At 34.6% G+C, this 23,891-nt stretch overlaps 1 non-coding gene across 1 annotated transcript; it reads right to left on the reverse strand.

The window, feature by feature from the left end:
* Nucleotides 1-477: 477 nt before the first annotated feature.
* On the reverse strand, nucleotides 478-584 carry LOC121215709 (small nucleolar RNA R71). Its single transcript, XR_005911685.1, has one exon. It is a non-coding gene; the product is annotated as a small nucleolar RNA R71 (small nucleolar RNA).
* Nucleotides 585-23,891: the final 23,307 nt, after the last annotated feature.

The following is a 23,891-nucleotide window of genomic DNA, read 5'->3' on the forward strand; positions in this document are numbered from 1 at the left end:
AAAGAATAAGATAAGCAGTTCAGATAATGACCGAAGAGATGAACTTTGAAAATCAGAATCAAGGAAACAGGATCATGCTCAAAATGCTATCTTTATTGCTGATGATAGGGATAGAGCTCTAAGACACTACGTTGTGCAAATTTTTCATGAGCTTAATTTGTGTATTAAGAGACCCGAAATTGAGGCACAATAATTTGAGTTGAAGCTAGTCATGTTCTAGATGGTTCAAACAGTGGGCCAATTCAGTGGAATACGAACCGAAGATCCTCACCTTCACTTAAGATCGTTTATGGAGGTGAGTGATTCTTTCAAATTAGCCGGAGTGCCCGAAGATGCACTGCGATTAAAACTATTCTCATTTCACTAAGGGACAGAGCTCGAGCCTGGTTGAACTGATTTCCACCAAATTCTATTACCTCATGGCAAGAGTTAGCAGAACGATTCGTTATGAAGTGTTTCCCACCTAGCAAGAATGCTAAGTTGAGGAGCGAGATCACTACCTTCTAACAGATGAATGACGAGTCCTTGTTTGAGGCACAAGAAAGGTTTAAAGAAATATTACAAAGATGCCCTCATCACGAAATCCCTTATTGCGTCCAATTAGAGAGGTTCTATAATGGTTTTAATGCTCACACGAAGATGGTAGTAGAGGCTTCTGCTAATGGTGCTCTCCTTTCTAAGTCTTATAATGAGGCTTATGAAATCATCGAGAGGATTGCCAACAACAATTACCAATGGCCAAGCAATCGAGTAGTGTCAAGAAGATGAGTCACTGGAGTACATCAAGTGCACGCTCTCACTTCACTTGCATATTAGGTATCCTCGATATCTTTAATGCTTAAAAACTTTACTACTAATGGGTTCAATTCAAAAATGTAGCATGTGTTTAGTGTGGGGAAGAGCACTTGTTCGAAAAATACCCATCAAACCAAAATCCGTGTATTACATGGGTAACCAGAACTGACAAAGGCGAGGACTACAATCAAATTTTTATAACCCATGTTGGCGAAACCACCCTAGTTTCTCTCGGAGTAACCTAAGGGTTGGACCCAGTAATACTTATGCATAACCTAAACCAACCCAGCCACTTGTATTTACCTAACAAGTTTAGAAACAACCTCAGGCTGAACCTTCCAATAGCTTAGAAAACTTGTTAAAGGCATACATAGTGAAAAATGATGCCTTGATCCAGAGCCAAGCAACCACATTGAAAAACCTGGAAAACCAATTGAGCCAACTTACAACTGAACTTAGGAACCGACCATAAGGTGCGTTGCCTAATGATACGGGAAACTCGAGAAATCTGGGGAAAAAGCATTGTAAAGCATTGACACTAAGGAGCAAAAAGACGATAGAGCCCAACATTATTGAACTTGAAGAAGAGCAAGATGATGCTCGAGATAAAGTGGAAGTTCAACCAAGTGTTGAAATCCCAGCTTCACCAGAACCAAAATTTGCAAAACTAGATAAGGTAAATTTTGAACTAGTCAATTCTGATAAATTAACAACTTCGTTTGATGTAGACTTACCACAAAAGATGAATCAGTCAGTTGAAGCTAAGAATCCTCCACCACCCTATCCTCATAGGCTTCAGAAGTAGAAGCAAGAAGTCCAGTTCAAGAAATTCCTAGACGTACTCAAGCAACTTCATATCAACATTATGTTGGTAGAAGCTCTTGAGTAGATGCCAAAATACTTCAAATTCATAAAGAATATCCTATCCAACAAACGAAGACTTGGAGAATTTGAGATGGTAGCCCTGATGAAGGAATGCAGTGCATACCTTCAAAATAAACTACCCCAAAGATGAAGGACCATAAATGTTTTACCATACCTTGCAACTTTGGAACAACTTATTGTGGTAAGACATTATATGATTTGGGTGCAAGCATCATCTTGATGCCCATGTCCATATTTAGAAAATTAGGGATAGGTGAAGTTAGTCCTACCACGGTTATGCTTCAGTTAGCAGATCGATCCTTAGCACATCCAGAGCAAAAAATATGGATGTATTGGTACGTGTTATTTTTTCCTGCTGACTTTGTTATTTTAGAATTTGAAACAGATAAAGAGATGCCAATAATCCAAGGAAGGCCTTTACTAGCAACTAAAATGACCCTTATTGATGTGCAGAAGGGTGAGCTTACCATGCGAGTTCAGGATGATCAAGTAACTTTTAATATTTTTAAGTCTATATGATTTATTGACACAGTTGATGATCATTTTGCAATATCATAGTTAGAGGATTTAGTTGTAGAATGGGAACTGAACTCCATTGAGGACCCATTGGAATAAGTTTTGATGTCCAACTCTCTAAGTGATGAAGAGGGGGAGGAAAACTTAGCTTTTCTAGAAGCTAACCAAAAGGGATTTAATCCGTAATCCAATTTTGAATCTTTGGAATTAGAAAATAGATATTATGTTCAACCAAAAGCGTCGATCGAAAAGCCACTAAAATTAGAACTTAAGGTACTACCCTCACACTTAAAATATGTTTATTTAGGTAATGCTTCGACTTTCCTTGTGATTGTTTCAGTAGAGTTAACAGAAGAGTACGAAGAGAAACTTATCTTAGTGCTGAAACAATTCAACAAGGCTATCGGATGGACCATAGCCGATATCCATGGTATTAATCCATCCATGTGCATGCACAAAATCATCCTAGAAGATGGCGAGAAAGGGACAATTGATGGAAAATAGACAATAACCCTATTATGAAGGATGTGGTAAAGAAAGAGATCATCAAATGGTTATATGCGGGTATAATTTATCCCATATCAGTTAGTCCATGGGTAAGTCCGGTCTAGTGCATGCCAAAGAAAGGAGGTATTATGGTCATAGAGAAAGAAATAATGAGTTGATACCAACCATAATGGTTACATAATGGAGAATTTGCATGGATTATCGAAAATTGAACAAGACAACTATGAAAGATCACTTTCCTGTACCATTCTTTGATCAAACGCTAGATAGACTCGAGGGGGAGACTATTACTGTTTTCTCGATGGGTACATAAGGTACAATCAGATCAAAGTGGCACCGAAGGATCAACATAAAACAACATTCAAATGCTCGTACGGTACATTTGCATTTAGACGCATGCCATTTGGTTTATGTAATGCACCTGCTACATTTCAAAGATGTATGTGGCTATTTTCACTGACATGGTTGAAAATTATTAGAAACTTTTCATGGATGATTTTTCAGTATTTGGAGACACTTATGATGATTGTTTAGCCAATCTAGCTAAGATATTAAGGCAATGCAAAGAAACCTAGTACTTAACTGGGAAAAGTGACATTTCATGGTACGAGAAGGTATTGTTTTAGGGCACCAAACAATAAGACATGGAATCGAGGTAGATAAAGAAAAGGTAGATGTTATTGAGAAACTCCCACCACCAGCATCTGTAAAGGGTGTTAGGAGCTTTTTGGGACATGCTAGTTTCTATCGAAGATTCATCAAGGACTTCTCCAGAATTGCTAAACCCTTATGCAAATTATTGGAGAATGACACGATATTCAACTTTGATGAAGAATGTTTAAAAGCTTTTAATGATTTGAAGAATCGATTAGTTTCGGTACCAATTATTGTCACACAAGATTGGGATTTTCCATTTGAGTTAATGTGTGATGCAAGTGACTTTGAGGTAGGAGCCGTGATGGGCCAACGAAGGAAAAAAGTTTTTCATCCTATCTACTATGCAGTTTAACTCTGACGGGAGCTCAGTTGAATTAACGGTAACATAGAAAGAGTTACTTGATATTGTATTTTCTTTTAATAAGTTTTGATCTTATCTTGTAGGTACCAAGGTGATTGTTTATACGGATCATTCGACAATGAAATATTTACTTGCCAAGAAAGATGCCAACCCAAGATTGATTTGATGGGTACTTATACTCCTAGAATTCGATCTAGAAATTCAAGATAAAAAAGGGGTAGAAAACCAAATAGCAGATCACTTATCCAGATTGGAGCTACGAGAAGGAACTTCATCTCTTGTACCCATCCAAGAGACATTTTTGGATGAGTACACACATAAGGTAAATCATGTTCTTAACACCCATTGGTTTGCTGATTTTGCTAACTATTTAGCTTGTGGTTTGATGTCGATTGATAAGACATATCAACAAAGGAAAAAGTTTCTTCACAATGTGAAGTACTATTTCTGGGAAGAGCCATATTTGCTCAAAAAGTGTGCATGTTAAATGATTAGGAGATGCGTGGAAAAAAGTGAGGTACATAAGATTTTATATCATTGTTATATAGCTTCGAGTGGGGGACACTTCGGAGGTACATGTACTGCGGCCAAAGTATTGCACGCCAGAGTTTTTTGGCCAACGCTATTCAAAGATGTGTATGTCTACTTAAAGAGTTGTGATCGATGCCAAAGGGTTGGAAACATCACCAACAGAAATGTGATTCCCCGAACAAACATTATTGAGGTAGAATTCTTCGATGTTTGGGTATTGACTTTCTCAATCTATTCCCTCCTTCTTTTGGTCACAAGTATATATTGGTAGTAATAGATTACGTATCTAAGTGGGTTGAGGCCGAGACATATCCGACGAACGATGCCAAGGTTGTGATGAAGTTTTTGTAGAAACATGTGTTCGCAAGGTTTGGAACTCCTAGGTCTATCATCAATGATGAGGGGTCTCATTTTGTGAACAAATGGTTGAAATAGTTGCTCGGCAAACATGGAGTGAAGCACAAGGTTGCCACAGCTTACCATCCGTAGACAAATGAAGAAACTAAATTGGCAAATAAAGAGATAAAATGTATACTCGATAATGTAGTTTATCCAAACTGACGAGATTGGCCCAAAAGACTAGATGACGCTTTATGGGCCTACAAGGCAGCATACAAGACACCTTTAGGGATGTCTCCCTATCGATTAGTCTTTGGGAAAGCCTGTCATTTGCCGTTGGAGTTAGAACATAAAGCTTACTGGGCTCTCCAACAGCTCAACTTGGATCTCAAGCTTGCTAAAGAGAAACAGATGCTTCAACTTAACAAGGTAGAAGAGTTCCGAATGTTCTCAAATGAAAATGCCAAACTATTCAAGGAGAAACTAAAAATGTGGCATGATAAGCACACTCGAGTCTGAGAATTCGAAGCAGGTCAGAAAGTATTGTTGTTCAATTCCAAATTAAGGTTCTTCCCAGGTAAGTTAAAATCACGTTGGTCCGGTCCATTCACTATTCATTAAATCTTCCCATACCGGGTTGTTGAACTTCACGGTAAGGGAGGTAATTTCAGAGTTAACGCTCAGTGCTTGAAATATTACTGGGGGGATAAAATCGAATGGGATAAAACAACGTTCATTTTATCGGATACCTAAATTTTTATTTTTCTTTTAAATAAATGACTTAGGCTATATTTTCTGGATAAGTATGTCAAAATAAATTATGTGTAGGAGATTGGAACTGAAGCGGGATCGCTGGTGACCCCTCCAATCTTTCTTGGGAATTGATTTTAACATGATTTTTCGAGAAAATATTTTCTAAGTTACAAAATAAATTTTTAATTTTTCAAATAAAAGGGTCAATTTTGATCCAAATATTAGTTTGCAGCTCAATTTTCAAAATATATTTAAGTCTAAGGACTTAATTGAATTATTTTCAAAAATTGATTGTTTTTATTTGTAAATATTGAACTTAGCTGTCATTTTTTGTTAATATTTTAAAATAGCTAAAATAAAGGTTTTTAATTTTTATTTTTAATAAAAAAGATGATAACAAATAGTATATAATTATATTTGATATAATATATATTAATTGTTATTAACCTTGTATATGATTAGAATTATTTAATATTTCGTTAACATTTTATTTAAAAGTTTTATTTCCAATAAATAAGATGATATCAAGTCTTAATATAATTTATATTATTTATTAATTGATATTGATTTTAACTAAGATTAGGAGTTATAGTATTTTAATATTATTTCTTTTAAGAGTTTGAGTTGAATTCCCCTACATTCACACTTTAAACATCTCATTCCTATGCAGCTTTACCTTCATCATTCTTAAACTCCATCCACCCTCCAAACTACCTAGTGCTGCAGCCCCCATCTACTAACATCTACAATTGCCTACAGCACCTATTAGTAGCAACACGCCCAGTAGTCGATGCACCAAGCACCTAGCCGCATGCACATTAACCTCTTCAGCCCGTACGTTTCGCAGCACACTCCTGCCCCTGCTCGCGCACCAACCCTGTGTCCTGCCTTCCGTACTATTGATGCTACTGCCCCCTTGCATGTGCACTAACTTACCTTTATGCAGTTGCTTTGCTACTGCTCCCTAACCGTCACACCGTACTGCTCACGCTATAGACCTAGCAAGTTGTTGCTATCCCTTAGCCATCGCACATTGCTTCTTGCCTTAACCTGTGCATACCTTTGCACCATAACATCATCACAAGTTGCTGCAACCTCAAACCATAATCCATCGACATTACACCTCCAAGATTCACCAACCAACCCTAAATCGACATCTTTAGCTTCACATTTTATTTATTTTATTACCTCAACATATAGAACTCATTCACCTCGCCCAAAGATTTGTGACGAGTTGTCAAAGTTGATGGACCTAATGCAACATATGTAGTGGCAGCAACAAGCTTACTGGAGACATTCAAAAATATAGGACGACTCAATGAGAAGCGCATTTTCAAAAGTATTCCATGACCCGTTTATTTTGGTGCCTTAGTTTCTAGATTTGATATTTGAACCATGAAGTCCAATATCAAAGGGGGAACAAGGTGATTCAAGCAAAAAGAAGGACGATGGAGCAAACGATGAGACAGATGATGAGGGATCTGTAAATAAATAAAAAGTGGGGATCTTTATTTTATTTTATTTTATCTCTTATACTATTTAAAGTTTTTAGGACTCGGATTTTATTTCTTGCATAATAAAAGAAGAGGTGGAAATCATCAATAAAATTGAACAAATTGCAAAAATAAGAAGTGTGGCAATAAATATGTACATGTTTAGGATTGGATTTGCCTTGGAAAAGCTTGATATTTAAGCTGTCAAACTTGACTCGCCTCTTTTTCCTGTGGTACTACCTGGTGTACAATATCTATTCACTTCTATATTTTCATTCTCTCTATTGTTTTTAATAATGGGGACATTGTTCATCTTAAGTAGGGGGACAAAAAAATGAATATTTTTTTCAAAGATGCATTATTCTTATAATTATGATTAAGTTATATTTTGTTAAAAAATTTGAATTTTTGTTAATTATGCTAACTTCTAGTATAAATAAAGTTCTATTATCTCAATAATTGCTATGTTAGTTGAACTATGACATAATGTTACTCTTAATAAAGTTGGTAAATCATACAATAAAATTTTTAATTCTTTAGGAGAGATAGACATGCATGAAAGTTTAAGTCTCTAGAATTGACTTAGTAATTTCTCGAGGCGAAATCCTATGAAGCATGGAATTTTGAAAATGACTTCTTGAAAATAACTTCGGCAGACTTTTGTTTGGATCAATTGAGCCTTTCAAGAGCCTTTCAAGCTAACCTAAATAAATATTTATCCCTTAAAACCCAACTTTGAGACTATATGGCCTAATTTTTTTTGAACCTTTACAATATTTAGCCATCACTTCTCTCATAATTATCTCTAAATTATTCCAAACACTAGATTTAGTCTATCCAGTTTCTAAAAATAATTTCAGGGGAGTGGAAAAGAAGTATCAAATGCTCAAAAAAATTGTAGTACATGCAGTAAAATGCTCTTGAAAAATGAGAGAGAGAGAGAGCATATGTATTCAAAAGAAATAGATGTGAAAAGAGCATGTGAAAGAAAAATCAATTGGTGTGTTGAAGGTACTTATTCCAAAGGTCTGATACAAGCTGAGTCTAGGGTTTTTAGCTTAAAATTATCTATCTTTTACCTACCCCTAGCCTAGCCACGTTACAACCTATTTAGAAGACCTTTTGACTCGCATTTCTGTGCTGCCTACATTAGTGCAGAGAAATTGCTAAGTTCAACATATGAAGACATAAGTTAAACTTAGTGATTGCAGTTTAGTCTTAAATAAAGGAAGAAAAAATAATTGGTAAGAATTAACATATCTTTATTGATAATGCATTTATTCTATTCTTGCTATCATGATAACGATTGAAAATAATTCGAATAATATGTATACTTGAGTTGCATAATTTCAAAATTCTTGTTCACGAGCCTAATTACACTAAACTCATAATTGTGGGGGAAATGTATTCTAAAGACATTTTTCAATGGTGATTTCAAGCAATTTCTCTTTTCAATTCGTGCATTACTTGGGATGAGCAATGAATTAAGTTTGGGGGTGTGGAAACACAAAAATATATAGACTTTTTCAGCACTTTTTGAGCTCTAATTCATGTAGTTACGTAGTAATTTTTGTCGAAATTCATACTTTAATTATAAAATATTTAATTTTCACTTAAATTATTATTATATTAAATTTTAGTTATTTTTATAATAAATTTTCACAATTTTGGTTTATTTTCGATAGTTTTGTACAAAAGGTGAAAATTGGCTCGGTAGACACCTCGAAAGGCTTGAACCGTTGGGGTAATTTTTGCGTCAAGTGCAACAAGAGCAAGGTTGATTAATTTTTTTCCAGCCAAGGATGGTACTAATAATTATTATTTTACTTTCTTTATATTTAATTTTTATCCAAAGTTAATTGGGTTAAAAATTAATATAAAGCTTGAAGGAGAAAGTGGCTCGGTGTGCTGAGTATAGAAGACTGATCCACCAAGCAAATTGGCAGCCCAAAACCGTCCCTATGGCTGATCCAATCAGCTGATTTTAGATAATTTTCATACTTGCAAAATAGTCCTTGAGCTTCTCCTAAATTCTATTAAAACCTCTCCACTTTCTGTGCCTTTATCTTTTTACCACAAGCTAAATATAGCAAAGTTGAAACATTTAAACTTTGCACCATGTGTGGCTGACCAAGGGAGAGTGAATGGTTGAAATTAATTTTCTATTTTTATCAGCCATTCACACTTATAAATATCCCTCTTCCCTTCTCACTCAACATACTATTCATTCCCACATTTCTTTACCTTTTTCACTCATTTTATCTCTTCCTTTTCCTTCTATGTTTTCCCTTGTTCTTGTTCATTCCCTTATCGATTTCCCTCATGAAAAATATATTTCATCCACCTTGTAATAGCAACATTCAATTATTCGTGGAGGCTTCGATTCAATAGAACGAGCATAGAAGAAGAGCAACACACTAGTCTAGCTTTAGAGAAATCTTAGATTTGCTTCCTAGTTCCCTCCTCTTTAAATTTCTTGTTTATGTTGTGATTATGAATATGAATAATTGTTGTGTTGTTGTTCTTGTTCTAATTAAAGTAGCTTAAAATAATTCGTGTTTGATTGATTGCATTTTGTCCACTTAAATTCTTAAAATCATGTTTGTGTTGTTATAGGTCTTGGTAACTTGTTCAATTCAATAAAATCATGCGTGTATTATACTTGCATTATAAAATGAAAGGTAACGAATGAATTAGTTATTAAATGTATTGAAATTGTAATTAATTGACATAGTATTTAATTGGTGCATGTTTAATCTTCTAAGGTAGCTGAAGGTTAAAATAGCGTTGGTATTAAACAGTACATTAGCCTTGCATAATTTGCAAGATTATTATGATTAAATTGTTTCAATATAGAAATATATTGTTACTTCACTTAATCTTATATGTGCTTATGAATATTGATTAATTTTTTGAATTGGCGTTGAGAAATGTTCAAAAGATTGGTTAATTTAGTAAGTATGTACGTGCAGTAGTTAACAAATTACCAAGCTGGCGTGAAAATATTCGTAACAACATGAAAATGAGTTTAGTAATTCTAAGTCAAGGAATATAATCGATCTAACACAATTATGTCATTTTGATTGAAAATCATCTTTTAGAAATCGTGCATTGGAATTTTTACTTTTTATTTTTATTAATTAGTTAATTTTTAGTTTTTAAATCACTTCTTCAAAACAACATATTTTTCTCATCACCAAAGTGTTTGATTTACATTTCATAAATATTTTTCTTTCTCTCTGTTGGTATGATAACTCAACATTTACTTATCACTTTATTACTTGCTACGATTTATACACTTGCACATTTTTCGTCGTTCCAAGATCACGATGACCATGAAGACACTCATGGTGTAGCCTTCGGTGGGATGCAAATCAGACTAGCAGAACACGACATGAGGATGTGTAAGTTTATGGTTGAGACCCATGGCATCATATTTCGATGGAAACACTCATGGCAATGGCTCTAGTGAAATATAGACTAGACTGGCAGATCACAACATGAAGTTATGTATAAGACCATGTGGGAAAAACCCCGTGGCAACCTTTGTGATAGTCCGACGAGACAGTAAACACGTAATTCTCTGTGATGCCTTTGTGGTGTGTTTTGTAAGGCCTTTATGGCATATTCTATAAAGCATGTGAAGCTTATTCTGTGATATTTTTGTTACATATTCTGTAACGCCCTTGTGGAGAAGTCTGATCCAATGTTTTGGTGTAGTGATCTGGGTAAACTTCGAGACTTCTCTGCTAACTATTGTGGTGATAGAGGATTGATAAATTTAATGATATATCTTCTTGGTTAGTCTTATGGTGGAATTTGAATATGATCTAAGTAAAACTTCTGAAAGTGTCTCTAGTAGTGTTATCTAAAGGGTGAATTTGCCATATTAGTCTATCAGTACTAAAAATTGGCATATTCGTAGTTATGAAAAGTTTAAGTGTTTGATGGGACTGAGTTTGTCTACTCTATTCAAAGAAGTAGTCTGAGTTATTTGGTAACCCCCAAATCTGAATAATTTTCACGTTATGTATAGAGGCCATCTGGAATTTGAGTTGTTTTGTCAAGATGGGCATTCTTATGATATGTAACATATTTGTCTAGAATTTTTTTAAATGATGTAAAATGCTTTATTGTTAGTATAAGTTATGATTTTGGGTTGATTTGATATATGATATGATTGATATTCTGATAGTTCCAGAACCAATATGAGAATCAACCAAAGGTCAGGTTAGTGTGGAGTTCTTATTAAAAGATCAATTAGTTTAATTGTCCACCAAAATAGTGTCTGTGACTAACCATTCTAGGGGAAAAAGTAATTTATGTTTATTTGAAGGAGATTTCATCGATGGTAGGTCTGTATGGATATTCTTTTGGAAAGGTACATTTGTCGAGAAGAAAATGAGTTCTTTATTGATTAATGGAATCTGGAATCAATCTAAAGAATGATTCGTAAAGAGATTAGTTAAGTAAGGAAGTTGATGAATATGTATACACCGAATAGGAAAGTATCCGCCTAGGATAATGATGTAATCCAAAATCTTCAAGATGAGAAGCTCAACTGGAAAGGTTTCAAGGTAATTTGGGTTAAAACCCACTAAGTTTGCGTGAACTTACAAGTGTGTGTTCTTGTCTCATTTGTTGTAAGATTGAGTATGCTAGGTGGGACCAAGCCAAGAATGCGTTAGGGTAGCGGCAAGCTTGGATATTACGCATATAGAGGACATTATAGGTGTATGACATTTAGTCCACTACGCCACATAGAGTCTGTCTTTAACAAACTTTTAAGTTGTAATGTCTTATATTACTTTTAAAGGTCTGATGTATTATTAGAGATTTTCTTCATTTATTTGTTTCTGAAGACACTTAATAATAATAAGAAATTATTTTAAAAAAGGGTTATACACCAATTATTTTAAAATTTTTGTTAAAGGTTTTGTGTTGTAACATCCAATATCTAAATTCAGTAATTCGGGTCAGGTAGAAGGTCTTACGTAGGAAGTCTCAAACTTCTATTTATTTAAGAGACTTGTATAGGTTTTGTACTTGAGAGTACTTTATTTTTCATGGAGGACCATATTTGTGAGTGCATTTAAGGAGACAAGTTGTGTTTACAACCTCAGTTCTCAAGGGTTGAATTTAGGGGTGAGTGATTTAGGTCTTTAAGATGCAAAAAATGATGATGTAGTTGTGTGGGCTGATAGTTTTATATAGGGGATCGATATTAATGATGAATTGACGTTTTTCATGCCTTAATGGGACACACATTTGTTTTTTATTGGTTATTATTGTCGAGGTATTGTTCCATACAATGATTCAGATGGTTTGTAATAGCTTGATTTTCAATGGTGTCGAAAACGATGGTTTCGAAATCTCGTTCTCTGAAGATCGAGTCAGTAAACATTATTATTTAATATTTACAAGTTAATTATAGTATTATATTGAATTTTTGTCTAACTAATTTCTTAATTGGATAGTTAGTTAAGGTACAAGTGTAATAACTCTAAAGTCAGTGGTGTTGGAAAATGAGGTATCAGGACCTCGTTTACATAAACCAAGCTCGTAAATATTTTTATTAAATATTTAAGGAATTATTTTATAGGTGAATTGAATTTTGGATATGTATTTTTTTTCAAATTAGTGATTAATTAATGTATAAGAACTAAATTGTAAATGTGGTAAAAGTTAATCACTATGGAATTTTAATTAATTAAAGGACCAATTGAGCATTTTGGCCCTTTTTTAATTTAGTAGAAGGTGGTTGTGGAAAAATTTATCCACCAAATTGATTAATCAAGATATATTTATGCAAATGAACTAACCTTTTTAGGTGTATTGTGAAATTGTACATGAAAGTATAAGGATGTCAATGGATGCCATGTTAGATACCAATCTATTACAATTGTTTAAATTGTTGTAACGTCAAGGTAAGTTAAGTAAATTTCATACGAACTTACTAAGCATTCAAAGTGCTTACCTGTTATTTCCTTTTCCCTTTTAGATCTTTGGTTAACGAAATACATCAGTTGGATCACCATGAAGTTCACACTATCCAATCAGCGATTCGATAGACTTTTGCTCATTTTAATTTTGGTTATGTGTCACGTACATGAGGGTGTATACGTGTTAGCCTGTTGAACCCTACCCAATGCTTAGTTTTGGAAAGGCTAATAATACTAATATGGATATGTGTTTTGTAACACCTCTAACCCGTATCGGTCGCCGAAATAGGGCTACGGAGCATTACCAAAAGTTTACAACTCAAAACTATCAAATATTCAAAACATTTAAATCATAACATCATTCATAGTAAAATCAACCAATCTCACACATATTGTCCCATATACGACCCCTCAAGGCCCTAAAAGCACATCAGAAACGAATCGGGACTAAATCGGAAACATATAGAATTTTTAGGAAAAGATGAAAATTTTCATACTGCAGGGGTCACATGGTTGAGAGACACACCCGTGTCTTAGACCGTGTGGGAATTCAACATAGGGACACACGGTCGTGTCCCAACCCGTGTCCGTGCCCGTGTAACTCTCTGACTTGGGTCACACGGCCAAGCCATATGCCCGTGTGCTAGGCCATGTGCTAGACCGTGAAATTGTCTGACTTGCAACCCTTTGAAACCTACAAGGGACACATGACCATGTGTCACACATGGCTAAGATACACGCCCGTGTCTCAGGCCGTGTAGAGGAAAAATAGGCCACTTACAAGCCATTTTTCTCACCCAAAGCATGCACACACCGATAACCCTTTTTCACATATAATCAAGCATTATAAGTATACCAAAACCATGCATAAAAAAGCTAGATCCATAAGGTATTTGTTCATATAACCAATATGCCCATAAGACACCTCAATCACAACAACCAAACATATATTATACATTTGCACATTTTAGCTATAATCAACCAACTTGTGACTAAGTATATGCCAAAACTTACCACAATGTTCACATACCAAAATCACACTCCATATACCAATTTGACCATTCAACATCTAGCATCTCTAAACCTTAGTAAAATTGACCATATGTCCAACACATAAACATATCACCATGACCACAATCAAGCATATTAGAAGAACCATTCATATAGCATGCTTTTTATTTACCAATCCAACTCTCTATCTTTAAGCACCTAAATGCCAAAATATCAACCATTATAAAACCACATAAACATGTTAACATAACAACTATTTCATCATCCAAAATACCATATTTACAAGCCAAACATAATGGCTAATTCATCAAGCATAAAACACCTATACATGCAATTATAACCATGACTCAAAATCATCAAAATCTACCAATTTAGCTGATGGATAGTGTGATATATCTCCAAAGACTTTCCAACCGAACGAGCGTCCGATTCACTATAAAACATGGAAAAATAACATAAAGTAAACATGAATGCTTAGTAAGTTTGTATAACATAGAACTTAACGTACCATTTCATTTAAATAACATTAGAACTTAGCATGGCATATTCTAACCAATAGCTTAGCCAAAGCCTAAGCATCAACACAAACATGTTAGCATACTTGATATAAACATAGGCAATTTAACCATGGATAGCCACTACACTTAATCATGTTTCATATGAATATATCATCCATATCAACTTACATATATCCATGTTTCACCAGTTTAATGAAATTCATATATGTACATGCCTCAGTTCATATCAATCTCTTACCGTTTCCTTTCAAAATCATGCCCATTGAACCATTAGAATAACGTTGGATACCTGAGATAGCTCACACAAAATGTGCTAACATATAACCAAAGCCCGTCAATTCCTTTACATATATGCTCACATAAGCTATGAATAAGTATGCTCACACGACCTGTGAAAATGGGCTTGCTCATACGAGCTGTGGATCGGAACATAGCTACATGATGCTTCTCACATGAGTTTTAGAGTATCTGCAACACATGCAGGAACTCAGCCACCAGTAGGACATTCAAGACCAACACCCGAAACATATAAACCCTAATTATATCCTACGAATTTCTAAGGTTTAAACGGGGCTCGGTAGTCGACGTAACATCGTTGGATATGCGAAAAATATATACATGGCAATTCATATTACATATGTATTTCAAATAAAGACATATAATTATAATGTAATTACACGAACTTTCCTCGACGATAAAACGTAGATACGGAATCGATTAGTTCGAAACTTTATCTTTGCCCCGATCTAAAGCCGTATGAGGTTTATCTTGATCTAAATGAATAAATTCAATTCAATTAAATAATTATTCTATTCAATTTAATCCAAATTTCATATTTTAGAAAAATTACACTTTTGCCCCAATAGTTTTGATTTCATTACAATTTAATCCCTAAGCTCATAAAATGAAAATTCATGCAATTTCACCATTAACCCATGCTAGAAAAATTTCATATAGAACCCTAGCAACTCATACATTTAATTATTTTCACAAATTGACCATGAATATTTTTCATTTTTTAATTTAATCCCTAATTGACATTTACAACAAAATTCACTTTACAAAAGTTGTTTATCAAGCCACAAACATTCATTTTATTCCATGAAACATCAAAAAACACATATATGCATTCATGGAAAAAACCTAACCTTTTAAAAATTTTGCAAATTAGTCCTTGGGCTAGCTAGATTAAGCTACAACGACTCTAAAAACATAGAAATCAATAAAAACGGGACGAAAAATCTTACCATGCAAGCTAGGAGAGATGACCGAATGTTAAAGCTTCTCTAATGGTTATCTTAAACATAAATTTTAGTTGAAGATGAACTAAGAAAGATGGTGACTTTGTTTTATTAATTTTTATCATTATTTATCAAATTACGTTTATAACCTTTTAAAACATTAAAAATTTCATTAATCCCAAGCCATATAAATTCACTAACTTCATTAATGGTCTAATTACGACATAAGGATTCTTACATTAAAGCTCTATAGCAATTTGACACCTTTAACTTCTAGAACTCTATTTTTACACATTTTACGATTTAATCCTTTTTATCGAATTAAGCATACAAACGGTAAAATTTCTTGAAAAAATTTTATACGATACTACTAACATGTTGTAGAAATTATAATAATAAAATAAATATTTTCACGTTGGATTTTTTGTCCCGAAACTATTGTTCTGATTTCACTGAAAACAAGCTGTTACATGTTTATCTTGGTAATATGGTGTGATGTTTCAATGGAATTTATAGTCATGAATTAGAATGGGAAAAATGTTGATTTGAATGGATACAATACATGATTGTATAGAATGAGGTTTATTAGGTTAAATTTGCATCTTTTGGAGCCAAATATGGCATGAGGAACTGATTAGTGTGAATTGGTTTAAAAGTGATGTTTTGACATGTCATTAGATTGGTTTTGTACAAGTAAATGTTGTGTAAAATGCACAAATTAGTTAGGTTGAAAGGATAACTTGAAATAGATACCAAAAGCTAATTTTTACCAATAACTGGGTCCTTGTCACGATGATAAATTTTCCTCGTCGCAACGCCGGTCGACAGTGAGTGACGTGACAATATCAAGTGGTCTGACATCGTGACATGAAAAAATATTTGGCGATGTCATGACATGGAGGAAGTAACGTCGCAACGTCAAGCCCAAATTTTCAAAACTTTAGAATTTGGTGCTATTCATACTCGGGTCAATAAAAGGGTTTTTGTAAGCACGATTAAGACTCGAATTTAATTGTATATCATAATATCTAAGTGTTTATAACATTATTGAATATTTGAAGGATTTATTGATGATATGCTTGACCTGAAATTGTGAAAATGTTTGAAATTAGTCCTTGTTCAATTTTAGGTTGATTTTAGAACATACGTAAGCTCGTATAGTACCCAAGAAAGGTTATATTTGGTGATTATGAATTGAAATTTCTATGATTTTATTATTTATGTTTTGAATGTTAATTTTTTATGTTTTCTCCAGGAAAAATTGTGGTATCTCGTAACTTGGGTTGATGATTAGGTCAGTGAGGGGTATTACATTCTGTGGTATTAGAGCTACAATTTAGTTAATTCTAGAACTAAATGTAGTGCATATTGAGTTTAGATATACATGCCACAATAACATGTGGTAGTGTTCAGCCTTCTGATCCGATTTGAATCTATTATCTTATAGATAAACTATGGCGGCCAAATCAAATCGTACCATACCAAACTAGTCATAGTGCGCTCATTTCGTAAGGGTCAGAAAGTAAAATGCGTGATGTTTTCTTTCAAATGGTGAATGAATGGTTCTCAGAGTTTATGCGAGCTAATTCTATGGCTTGTGCCTCTCAAGACACCCCATTGTCCTTAAAACCCGGTAAATGTTCATAGGCCTTCAATTGATAAGATTCGAAAATTTGGGACTGAGGAGTTTTAAGGTAATACAGAAGATGATTCGACCATAGCTGAATACTGGTTTGAAATACTCAAAAGTTTTTGATAAAGTGGTATATTCGCCTGAAGACAGTCTGAGACATGTTGTGTCTATAACACACCATGCCCGACCTGTCCACCGAATCTGAGTGTGGAACATCACAAATGGACCTTACTTAATTTTGGTAACCTACAATAAATCAGACTTATAATAAAACTAAACTAATAATGAAATTGAAAATAATAATTCGTACATCTAAGGTCTTAAGCCACTGAATACTTAGTCTACCGAATTTCTATCTCAAAACCGATATTTGTTTACAAGAAATTCATAGCATTTAGTTAAGGACTATCTGTCTTAAAAATCCACATTCTAGGGATGCTATTTGGCTTCATTGTTTGGATCCTGAGGCAAAGCCTCCAAATGGTGCCCCCTTCCTATATGCATAACTTAAACTACCTACAGACCCTAATCTCTCCATTACATCTGGCTTGGTCCCTCCTCTGAGTCATTGATCAACGTCTCAAGTCCTGCAAACATTAGACAAACATATGTAAGTTTAAATGAACTTAGTGAGTTTCTTTGTTGTGTCATATTCAAACCATATCACATGAGGGTACATAAAGTAAAATAAAGTAAACATAAATATGAATGCTCTTTGCTCATTCAAGGCAAGTTTCTGTGCCAAGCTGGTGGGCTCACAATCCTTTAACCTACTCAGCTCACTATAAGACCTTCCTTTTGTCAGACTCTCCATTCGATTGTATCCCAGATACTTTGCCATATCAGCGGATGTTATCCTTTATTCATATCTTTCCTTCCTTACACTTCCCTTTCTCTTAGACTTAGTTATACGCCTTTTTACCTTCAAGTACCCCTTTAATAGCTTTTTTGTATTTCTCATCCGAGGATTCTTAGGACAAACCTTCCTTGGTAGACTTGGTCTTACTTGGGAACTTGCTTTTCCAATTAGTGAAGATCGCTTTGTCTAGTTGAACTTGTAGGGTATCATTCCTGTGATTATACGAGCTTGCTATCCCACTTGCTCGTTTCCTTCCTACATGATATTATTGTGGCGGCGTACATGTAATAGAGTTTCCTCAAAGAGAAATAGTCTTTATAGACATTTTATCCCCATGACAAAATCCTTATTCTGGGATGCACTTCTCTATCCTCCCATGGGATTCTCATCTAGCATACGACATCATTAAGCTTTCCCTGATAGCTTTTCATGACAGACCGTTACTTGCAATCCTCAGACAATTTTCGTTCTTACATTTCCATAATTAGGCTAGCTTCCGCATAGCTTATATTTCTCTAATTCTTACTAGGTCTTCACTCATGCCTTGTCGGCTTTGACATCTATCATTATCGTTTTCTCTTAACTCTTCTTCCACTTGAGTGGTTATTAATACTTGGTGCACTAGCCAAATACCCCTCGCTTGAGGTCCTAGTGTACTTTCACATCTGTTCTATGGTGGACTCTAAAGGTTGTCATAGTCGAGCTATAGTCTTATACCCTTTTTCCTTGTTCTCTGTGTCCTATTGGACTTACCTTGTGTTTACTATCCCGACAGACTTAAGGTGTTTACTATCCCGATAGACTATCTCTGTGAATGCAAATGAGTCTTTCATCCATGATTTTATATCGCTTCGCCATCCTAGCGTACTACCTAATGATGCCATAGGGTCTTTTATCCTTGGTCTTACTCATCATACCTTGCTGCCATAACATCTTTCATCCATGGTCTTACACCGTAAACCTTATACTGTGTACCATGCCACAATGGTATCTTTAATCAATGGTATTACACTACATACTTCATACCAGACTGCCATAACCTCTTTCATATATGGTCTTACATCATATACCTTTGTCACGGTGCCACCCCGAAGGACTAGTCAGTATCATCATCGCGGTAAATTCCTTTCCATGATTTTATTTCCTGAATCCTCTTCCCATTACCTCTTTTACACTACCTAACCTTGATGCTCGAACACCGTAGTGTTCCTTTTGTAAGGCTCTGAGCTTTGCTCAAGGTAGTATCTAATAGGGCCAGTCCCTATTTCTATTCCTAACTTCATCTATCCCAAACAGGTTTTTCCCACAGACATGCAATGCATGCACATAGAATCACATATCATGTTTATGCAAACATAGCATACTTAAACAACATAGACCATAAAAATATGCTTGGATTTTGGAACTCACTTGAAACTTCATCATTTCTATAACTTATTTCTTCTCTCGAACACCAGAACTTCCGTTCTCTTGGCAGTAGCTTACAACCAAAAACCTACTGGTTAAACTTGCATTTCTTTTTAAAATCTTAAACTTTTATATCATACAGAACCCTTAAAATAATTCTGAAGATCCATACCCTCATTTTTTAACTTTTACGTACACAAAAGGGTCTAGATTCTTACGAGCTTGCTAGTTTCCTTACTTTTCCATCTCCATTCTCATGAAGTCTACTCCATGTAACACCTTCCATGGCTCTTTATTCGAGGTACTAGAGAAGATGAGAAAGGAAGAATATGAAACAAGGTTGGGAAGAAAATCATCATTGAGAGCCATCTCCCAACTATTTATAGCACTTCCTGCTCTATTACCAACCTTATGAGAATTGTGCATTGCTAATTGTTATGCCTCCCACTAAGGAATCGACGGGTTCCATCCAAAAAGAATTAGGCTCGGTTCTCAACCACGTCTAGTTTAGTTTATGACTTTCCTGTTTCTTTCAATAGAGGCTGCTACCTTACGATCTCTTTTAATTTAGTCCTCTAATTATTTCCAAATTTTTGGGTGAACTGGAAATCGAGTTTTGATCTCTTGTCCCAAAATACAGCAAGAATTTCATTTTCTCGGTTAATTCATAAAAGGAAAACAAATAATTTAGACAAACAAACATAAAATCATTCAAGCTTCTCAAATCTTAGTCGAATAGGCATACAAAAGCATGAAAATTTCGCACAAAGGTTTAAAGATTTCTCATGAACATCACAATCAAATAGTTTAAACATTTTATGCAAAAAATTTTTACCACATATGCCAAACAAAGAAGATGTGAACATACAAACATTCAAATAGTCAAACCCATCACAATTCATTTGAATATTCATGTATGTTTTCAGACATTCATATGCCTCAAATCTCATCCGCACGTTTTCACCACAATCAAGCAAATAGAAAGGTTTATATGATTCATTATTTTGCACATCCAATCCTTGCAATTGTTGATTGATTACTACTTCACCAACAATCTCATCAATACCACAATTTTCAGTAATGGTACTCTCCTTGCGATCTTTTAAAGTAAACAAATCATTATTAATCAAGGAAGAGTAATTAACCAAGTCAAAGTTCAAAACGTTTTTTAGAAACCAAATCTTCAACAATCGAATGGGGCTGATATAACTTAAAAACTTCAGATTCCATACCTTGCTTACCCTTTGGCATAGGCAAACTAGGTTCGTTGATAACGTTACCTTTTTCAACCAACGTGAATCTTCTCTCCTTCGAAAAATATTGAAGTTGAAAATTTTCAATGGGATCTTCTGAAACCTGAAAAGAAGAAACAATACGAGGGCAACTAGCAGGTTGGTTAGTAAAAAATTCCTCACTTTTTCTTGTTCACTTTCATCTTTTCCACTCGTTTCTTTTTCAAGCTTTCTTTCTTTTTCCGTAGTCTTCTTCATTGTTGAAATCTCACTTTCATTGATCAATTCTCTTTCATTTTCAACATCACTTGTTTCTCGTACTATTTCTTTTCTTTCTTCAATCTTTTTCTCTTTTTCAATTTTTGTTTCTTTTTTTCTTCTCTCAATTTTTTTTTCTCGCTTCCTTTCATTACAAGAAGAATTTAACATAAAAGATTCAGAAAGAGTAGACTTTCAGTAGGTAGAAATGGACGAAGTTACATTTGAAACACGATCACCTCTTCGTGATTGACTCTCCATAGACGAGTACTTTGATGCATACGAAGAATGACTTGTGTTTTCTCGTTCATCACCTTGATAGGCTTCAAACTCGAAGCTTGCTTTGTTTCTTCTTGAATTCCTCGTCATATAAGAATCAGGGTATGGATCTCTTCTCGTATAACCATTGGACATTTGTCTTCGTAACAAACTTGTTTTCGTCCCTCGTATTGAAGAAACTCGTTCCCGTTGGTCTCGTTCCTCGACTCGGTCTAATCGTTCCTTGATGGTTTGAGCCTTCGATCAAATAGACGCTCCATTTCATGCGTGAAGGCTTGGAGTGTAAAATCTGGCACGCCACCACCAACATTCCTTATAGGTTGAAAACTACTTCCCTCATTTGGGTTGCTTTTCGGACTTCTTGACATCTTAAGTTCACGCAAACAAAAACCTCACTATTTCTCTCCAAAGAAAATTCACTCACTTGGCATTTGTTCACTCGAATAGACTCACCACTCTCTTGCCTTTTTCCACTCAATCCGCCTCTCTATGTTCACAATGGACTATTTTAACTTAGTCGAAGGCGATGTCGATCGGCTTGCAAAAGTGATGTTCGATTATGGGTAGGTAATATTGTTAGGACGAAGGGTAGGCTAGAAAACAAAAAAGGAAAATGATGTAAGTGTGGCTGAATGGTAATAGGGTGAATAAGTGACTTTGGGTAGCAAGAAGAAATTTCCAAACTATGTTTTTTTGTAATCCATGAATTTTGTACCCCAAATGCTGATTTTCACACTTTTTGAAGTCAATAGAAACTGAATTTCTTTTTGATCTCTTACAATCTCGTAATGCTACAAACGTCGATACTTACTTCAATTTCACTAGCTTTGATACCAAATGATACGAACTCACCTCGGTGATGATTCGAGTCGCTTAGATGCCCGATCGTAAAATTAATTAAGCGTTGAATTAAATTAAAATAGGTTGGAAAACTGGAAAGATAAGTTTGAAAATACTGGAAGTTAGATTCGAATAAGGGTCTCAAAGATAATTTAAAAGATGGATAGAAAGTGTTCGGCTAAGGCAAAGGTTGAACCAACAATATATAGGATTGTTAACCCAAGTCTTAAAAGCACTTATATGGATAATGTTAAGTAAAAATAGCAAATAAAACCTTGACCCGCTATCTATCGAGATAGGAACCAAAGGTATAACAAACGCCACACTTTGATAAGGGATAAGTTCGAATAACAAGGAAAGAATGACGCCACAAGCTGAGCTTGATAAGTCGTTTCAGTCCAAGAAAGAACAATGAGAGTTGAATTCTCACAGAGAACAAAAGTTCATATACTTAGAAAAAAGTCCTTTTAAAATAATTACAAAAACAAACTATTTATAGGCTGAACATGTTCCAGCCGAATGGACACAAACTAATCAGCTTAAATGAGTTATTGATGAACTTAATTACGCTAATTAAAACTAAAAGACCTTTGAGAAACTTTAACATATGTAACAGCTATGACCAACTTATTTTATCTTCCCAATCAGCTAATAATTAGCTCTAATGAACTAGATGAATTTGATTCAATGCTTGATTAGCTAAAAAGGTTATCACAGCCTTTTATTTCTTCTTGGGCAGTTAAATGGACAGTAACAACAATTGGCTTAAATTTGGCACACAAACAACCTCTTTGCATGAATGCTTGAAGAAAATTGTTTCAAGGTGTAAATGGATGAATTGGAACAACCATTAACACATAAAAATGTTTGGAAGCTGAATGGTTTGTGTAATCAACTCCTTGTCCATTAAAATCTTCAAATGGTTACTTGAATAAGCTCATAACAGTTGCTGGCCTTTAATTCAACTTGTTGGCCTTTAATTCAACTTCATAATAGCTGAATTCATTCCTTCCTTTAATGCCAATCCATGTCACAGCTGATTTAAATGATTAATTGACCGATAAGCATAATTAAACAAGTTAAATGGTAGTGGCAAATTAATTGAGCTGGAACATATTAAATGCCGAAATTATTTAAGCAAATAAAATTAAAAACAACTTAACTCATTAAACTAATGATTTAAGCAACTAAATTAACTAAGATTAACTTAATTAACTAAGATGAGTAATTTATTTCAGCAACTTAATTAACTAAGATGAACTCAATTAACTAAAATGAGTAATTTATTCCAGCAACTAAATACTTATTCCAGCAAATTAAAAAATGGGTTGAAGTTAAGCTAAATGAGCTTAGGTTGAACTAGACGAGCTTGAAGAAGCTAGAATTGAGCTCATTGAGCTAAAATTAAGCTTCATTTTTCACTTGGGCCCCTCGAGCTTAGGCCAATTCTGAGGTCGTCGAGTTGTATCGAAACATGATATGGTTGGGATCGTATGACTTCATCATTTTTCCACCATAGGGTTCCCGTAAACCTCATCTGTTATCCTTACATGTTTTCTTAACTTGATTCCTTTTAGCATCTATACTTAATTCTTGCTCTGCCAGCTTGGCAGATCTTTCTATAATTAACAAAGTATAGGTTCTTGCTTATTAGTGGATGCTTGGTTACTCTGTTATTGGTATCATCTGTCCCACAACGTCTCATTCTTGTCATAATTTGACGGGTATTTCCTAACGAACACCGCCTATCTACCAACTGTTCAACCTTATCATTGGCGGATACTCCTGCAAATCCTAAATTTGCTTAAACTTTAACTCTGCCCATCTTACAAAT

This window comes from Gossypium hirsutum, chromosome D03 (genome assembly GCF_007990345.1).
Source record: "Gossypium hirsutum isolate 1008001.06 chromosome D03, Gossypium_hirsutum_v2.1, whole genome shotgun sequence".
Classification (NCBI taxonomy): domain Eukaryota; kingdom Viridiplantae; phylum Streptophyta; class Magnoliopsida; order Malvales; family Malvaceae; genus Gossypium; species Gossypium hirsutum.